We start from the raw sequence: 7,505 nt of genomic DNA, 5'->3' as shown, positions 1-7,505 counted from the left end.
CGCAGGAGCTTTGTAAGTCCTTGTTCAGGACATGCAGAGGCAATAGAAATATTTTGTCCATGTTCACTGACAGGCCTCTATAATTATGAACTCCAGTATATACTGTAAATATCTTATTACTTAGTTGCAACACTATAGTATTTATACTTTATTGATATTTAAACTTAAATGATTTGTTTTGAACTTAAGTGACCCAGTTACATGGATGTGGATGTGATATATAGATATCTACATATCATATGCACATGCTATTGTATGCATACATGTTCATGTACTGTGATATATATCACTTTCAGGTCCCCTTCTTACAGACGTAGGCTTTGTAGTTCTGATGAAGACATTCTAACATTTTCCAGAAACAACTAGGTGCCATTTTATACCATGGGGGAAGAAAAAGATCAGCATTAACACTAGTGGTAGTTCTAAGCATTGAAGACTGTCATCCAGAAGAGTAAACGATGATCTAACAGATTAAGTTTTTATGGCTTGCTATCTACAAATTCTGGAGCTATTTCAGCAGAACTTGAAACCAATAGGTTTCAAAATTTCTGGGATTTTAAAATCCCCCTTCCTCATCCTTAGACTGCCATCTGCATTGCTTATATTCTGGGAATGGTGCCAGCCTCTGTAGTCAGGCAACATGCAACATACCTGTCTACAATGCTGAAGCAAGTGATTTCCCTTGTTGACAGTACACAATCCCAATTTAGACGCTGAATTGAGACACACTAATGCAAAAATGAAACCCTTATCAGTTACTGGGAGGTGAATGTTTCCAGTTTTATGTGTCCAGGAGGCCATCAAGAAGTACTACCTTTCAGTAAAGTAATAACATCTCCCAGTGATTCCCAATCAGCAATCCAACACTTCAGCAGGTAAGCAGGCCAAGAAGGAAGTAGTTGAAGGGCGTTCATGTGGGGTAAGAATTATTCTTGTCATAGAGCAAACATCAAATGATGAGCATGAAAAAATAAAATTTAGGCTTGAGTATACAGAAAGGTTTGTGAGTATGCCCAGTTTCTGAACCATTCCCTGCTGACAGGCTGTGAAGAGAGCTAAGCTAAGGAACTATAAGAGAGCAAATGATGGAGCTAAAGAACATCTAAGAAATGGAGACAGTTAAGGAAACAGCTGAAGTTGAGGCAACAGAAAGGAGAGGATAAGAAATGGCTGTATGAGCCATGTTGATGTTAGGAGTGTAATACAATGGTGATGTGGAGGAAAAGAAATAGGATGAGAGGTTGCAAAAGTAGCACACAGTACTTCATGAACAGTAATCGTAACACCAGGGGAAAAAAAAGTGTAGTTGACAGAATAGAAATTCGTTAAAATGTGACATAGTCAAGTGTCATCAGAAATATGCACTGATTCTCACACTGTCTTATTAGTTAAGACATTTGTGATGTTATATCATTCCCGGCTGCCCAGGTTGTGAAAGCAGATGTTCCAGAATCATGCTGGCATCACAGAACAAATTGGCAGTACAAGTAGTAAACATACCCAAATTAGCACTGGAATTATCTTTGGTTCAGAACCTCCTAGTCTTTTCTGTTGACCCACTTATTTTCTACATCTCAAAAGCACATTTTTAAAAAATGCTGTAATAAAAATGTATTTAAATGAGAGAGAATGGGAAATATGTAGGACAACTTTGTCAGCCAAAAGTTTTGGATGTTGGACAGTTGCTTGCAAGTAATTACGCCGATTTTCAGTCGCAGGTGGCCCCAGGACATTCCATCTTAAAAACTTACCACAAAAAAAAATGTGTATTAATTTTTGAAGGTCTTGCTCAATAATTACACTGCAAGAATCTTATTAGGGCATTTATACACGTGCTCTGGGGTGGAGGTGGGGAGGGACTTTAATTAGAATGGCTACAAGAGCTGCTCTAATTAAAGCCCCCATAGCATCACATGTATTCAGTGTCCCCTGATTCAAAATGACAGTGGGAGGACTTGAGCTAAAGCTCATCCAAGCTTCAAGCCATTTTGAAGCGTGGGGACACTGAATAGACATGACATGGAGTCTGGTGGAGGGAGTTAATTAGCACACTCTGGCAGTCTTGATTGAGTCTATTCCAACTCATTTTAATTAGGATCCATTGGAATAGATATCTGGCACTTGTATAGGTGCCCATAAAGCCTCTAAAGTACAACTTGTAAGTGATTTGTAACTTTTACATAGCTCTTCTAAGTACTTGAAAATTGAATAATACTAAGGCTGGCTTGCCATTTTATTTTGTAGGATTCTGATAGTATCTTTGGAGTATGGTCAAACTTTGAGCATCATCAGAAAACAGTTTTGAGCATGCATTTGATGCAACTCCTACTTTAGAAATAAATAAGACACACCCGTAGTAAATGTTCTACATGGGGAGCACTTACTTGCAGTATACCATTTTATATTTTCATCACAGGGCATTCCATTCGTGAATTAACACAAAAATTTAAATGAGATTTTCTTGTATGTCAGCAAGCATTCAATAGCCAACACAGATGCTGTTCTGACCCCAGTTTATTGGAATCTGACAGCTAGTTTATCTACCATCTGCCACCCATTTGTGATGCTCACCTGGGAGAGTCAGATTGTTTATGCGTCATTATGCCAAGAGCTCCCATTTATCAGGTAAAGCACTCGTGGTTCAACAAATGAAAGCCAAGCTTAAATGCACTGGAGATTCTACTACAGTAGCTTGCAGAAGACCTTGTTCCTAACCCGGCAACTTTATAGACTGTAGCAATCTAAGTGAAATATTTCTCATCTGGAAAGTCTGATACAAGTTTCAAGGGTAATAATGAAGCCCTGCTTCTGTCTTCCAAAGATAAATCACAGGAAGCACAACAAGCTTTTGGGCCTTATGCCACATGAGGTACTTAGCATGTATTCCATTGAACATGTATTTCATGGTGCAGGACTGCACAGAGCCAGCTCAAGAATTCAGTGCAGTACCAGAGCTAGAACCACATAAGCTGATTTTTCAGTCCCAGCCCCAGCCCCAGCCCCAGCACTGCACTGGAGCCAGTTGTTAGTCCCCACCTTGGGAGCATACCAGGCCCAGTTCAAGGCTCTGGCTTGGTTTGGGGGCTAGGACTGACAGTCAGCTGATATTCACTTCTGTCCTACCCTCCAGGACTGCAGCAGAGCTGACTTAAGATACTGGTGCCGTGCAAAGGCTGGGCCAACAACCAACAAGCTATGTTGATATTATCTCTGTGGAGTGGTCAGATAATAACTGAACACATATTACTTAATATAATCTAGAGGTACAATTGTGAGGTACCCCTTCCCCAAAAGTCCTAACTTGCTATGATACGATCTCACTTTGTGTGATACAATCACACTTAGCACATGTTTTACTCTTTTTATGTGCAGACATTTGCATTTTAAGTGTGGTTAACAACTCTTAAGTGTAACGTGCAACAAGGTTTTATTAGACTATTGACTACAAAATTATGAGTTTCCTTTTACCAACTCTTAAAAAATGACCGCCAAAAGTACTGTGGTTTTTTTTCTTTTACTTGTAGTAGGCTTTAACCAGTTTGCATATTCTGCTGTGTGATTGTATCTTCCTTATCACTCAAAACAACTGGGAAATCTCTGAAATGATCTTTAGAAGTGTCCTTTGTCAGTCTCAAATACTACTGTTTTAACTTGAGATCTTAAATCTGTTTGTTTTCCCTTGACTAAAACAATGTAGGGTAACAAAGCCATTCTACATTTCATTTCTTCCATCTCTTACTACCTACTTTGACCTCAAGCAATATAAAGGGAATGGAAAAATCAACAAAATTAAGAATTCACCCTAAGAGTAGGATTAAACAAAGGCGCTTCTTCATTTGAAAATGGGGTCATCAGAACCAACTCTTCAAGAGTTTTGTCATGTAAAACAATGTTAAAACAAGAAGAAGTCTTATTTAACTTCATGTCAGATGATTGTGTATAAATTCTGGCTCTAGTAGAGGTTACCCATGCCATCACATTAAACATTTCTACAGCTGCTAGAGTCCATAACCAATATATTGTTCCTACTGTGCTATTCTCTGGATAAAATGCAACAATCCTCAGGCTCAAAAATGTATCTAGGTACTTTGTTGCATATTACAATTACTTTGTGTTATGCATTTAAAACACTGATGCCAGGATGTTCAAGTAGTAAAAGATGTGCTAAGAGCCATCATAGCATACTCCTCACTAGAAAAGCTATCTCCAGGTTGTATTACCTAATGTGAGCTACGTCGGCACCTCACTGGGTCGGTACCTTGTGTGTGTGTGCACTGTAATGACGCCAGACCTGCCTGGTCCGAATGCTCAATCCAGATTGCCTGCTTCTTGCCTGCCACATCTTGATGTCAGGAGGTGGTCTGCCAACCAGACACTCATCCTCCTGGGTCTGTCCAGCCAGTTTTTTTGTGGGGTTCCTTTCACTCTGACCACATGCTAAGCAGACGGCACCACGATGGTTAATCCCAGGGTCCAGGTCTGAGGTCAGCAAACATTCTGGCTTCCTGGTCACTCAGCTTGGAGTTATACCTGAGTTGGGTCCAACAGGCTATGCTGCTCACTCAGAACAGCCCCGTCTGTCTACTGGTGCTCAATAAAACTTCTAGAAATTAAATCAGGTGAATATCCCGGCCCTGGGAACCCATTAGGCCCAAAGATCCCAGCTCTCTAAAGAAAATCAAAACCCTAATTGAGTACAAGCTCTCTATTGTCTGGGATACATGTCATGATCAAGAAGAAAAGCAAATAAGGAATAATATAATTTTCAGGCAAGTCAGTTGACCCTGTGGTTTTTCCATCAGTTTCTTAACTAAGCAAACAAAGTTCCCTGAGTCTCTCACCGACCCTTCACTTGAGGGCAAGTCTTTAGCTGTGCCTGCAAGTAATTAATTCTGGCTCACCCGCATGAGGCTCCCCCAGGGTACTATAATTCAAAGTCCAACTGGTGAAACTGCCCACTCCCTTTCCTATAGGAGTAGTCAAGGCCAACAGTACCTGTTCTCCTCACCAGGAGTGGAAAGAAATAAAAAAAAAAACCTAAAAGAGAAAAAAACCTTTGCTTTTGCCTGGACCTGTTCCTTTCAGTGACCACCTTCTTCTCTGACTGACTGCAAGGTCTGGCGGGGTTCCCTCAGAGCCTCCAGATGTTACAGCCTTCATCAGGCAGCAAATTGAATTACCAGGGGCTCCTCCAAGCTCCTGGGTTCGGAGGCAGCTCCCTTCCCCATCCTCTGGGGTTCTGGCCTCAGGCCCAGGCTGTGCCCCCTGGCCCAGTGTCTTCATTTTGCAGTGCCACTGCACTTCCAGTGGAGCCACCACACTGGAAATACCACCATGGCTGCAGCAGATCCCAATCCTGAAAGAGCAGGAGCTAACAAAGCAGGGCTCTTGCTGCTACTAAGAGCCTGCCACTGCCTCCAAGCCTGCGGCCCAGGATAAGTTTCTCCTAGCCCTTACTGGACTTTCCTAGGAGGGGGTGGGGGGCTTTCCTCTCCCTCAGAAGCTGCTTTATGGAGGTTATAAAAGCAGAAGGCTCTGATGCAGTGGAGGGGTTGGGACCCACAGCACACCATCCTGCAATGGCTCCATCACTCATTATTTAGATCATTTGTAAGCATTACCATGCAACTGCTCAGAAAACGTTCTAACTTGTAGGTACTTACTACATTTGAAATAAAATACAATCTAACTATAACATGTGACAAGGCCCTAGATCAGTCTCTAAACCATGGATTAGGGACAACGCATTGCTTAAGAAACCCTCAAAACACAGCTTACAGCCATACAACATTTTACTTTCTGTAATTGCATCTTTATTCTAGCTGATGGGGATGGCAAAGTATGATGTTTCTCACAGGACATTACTTGCTCAGTTTTTTTTTCCCCTATGCTAGAAGAAGTTGGGGACAGCTGATTTAGAAAGACAAGACAGGACAAGAAAACATTACACTGCCTGTTTTACAAAAAATAAATTGAAGCACAAAATGAAGTGATTCAAAGATACGTGCTTTCAATGTATATGAATACTGATGACTAACTTCACAATAACATTTCCCCAGATACCTTCCCTAGATCATTATCTATAACTTTATAATATATTTTTGACAAGCAAACTGATAAAAAAATAGTGGAACTTTTAAAAATTTTTTTAAAAAATTTTTTTGGACCTTGTAATATGCATATAGTAGATGACAGTAAACTTAGAAATGAAGCATGATTATTAGAACTGAAACAAAGCTGAGTCAATTATGCATACGTAAATAGTATATAGGAGAGGAGTAATTTAATTTCCAAAAATATGTTGTGTAATGAAAAAGTAACAGGCCTTTTAACAGTAAGATTTTCTTATTGGGATCATTTTTTGCTCAATACCCAGGCAGTCAATAATACTGAAATGCTAAAATGTGGAAGAAGAGAGTAAAATGACAAGGGTGGAAAACTCCAGCTTATTCATCACAGTAACTCAGCAGTTCATCAGCTCAGAGAAGAGAGAACTGAATTACATAAAGCACAAAATGGAGGGGAAAGGTTGCTCATAGGGGAATACTATGCCATTTTCATCTTTCCAACCTCCTTGATTTTCCCCCAAACGACCATCTCATCTTTCATCACATAGGTCAGCCTTCTTCTTCTTCTCTGTCTCTTTTTTTTTTTTAACCTTTAAGTATTTTCTCACAGAATATCAGTGGTGTCCCAACCGTCTCTTGCAAAGTCGGATTTTCAAACTTCAAAGAAATCTGTGTCAAGACCTCGACTTCCACAGTACAAAGACAAAAGCACATGCAGTGGGTGATTTGCTATTAATGTAAGACACCCGTATGCTACTCAAGGGGAGAAGAGAGAAATTCTACAGCAAAGAGCCTCAGAACTAACCCATTATAATTCCTTTCAGGATTTCCCCTGTGCACTACAGAGCCAGAAACACAGGCTCAAGATCTTTACTAAATCAGGACCGGATTTTCCACTTTGAATCCACAGATTTACCTTGGTGTAACTCCAATAATTTCAGATGCCTCACACCAACAAAATAGTCTGCAGAATCAAGCTTGGAATTCAGCCATTCAGAAATACTGGCACATGTAGAAAAATTAGTACTGGTAGTAGTCTTAGTATTAATTAATTAGTATTTTCAGTTTTCACAGCCCTTATGCTCTGGCAAGCAGAGTAGTACCAATTAGATTATGCCTCAGTGTCTGTATCTACAACAGATGCCTACTGCACAGTAGCTCATTACTACTGTGTAGCAGCATCACATGGTACAACGCTTGATGCAATGCTATTGCACAGCAGTAACTAGCTAATGCACAGTCAGTGTCACCTAAAAGCCATTCAACACTACTGCGCAGCAACTCTGGTTACTGTGCAGTCATTTAGTACTTGTATATACCAGTACTAAATGAATGTGCAGTAACAACTGTGCAGTGAGTGTCTTCTGTAGATGTGGCCACTATGTGTTTGAAAATATACCAAAACGTGTTCAAAAACCAGGAAATTTATATTAATTT

Source organism: Crocodylus siamensis, chromosome 1, assembly GCF_052110815.1.
Source record: "Crocodylus siamensis isolate JL-2025a chromosome 1, ASM5211081v1, whole genome shotgun sequence".
Taxonomy (NCBI): domain Eukaryota; kingdom Metazoa; phylum Chordata; order Crocodylia; family Crocodylidae; genus Crocodylus; species Crocodylus siamensis.
This window is presented reverse-complemented; position numbering follows the sequence as displayed.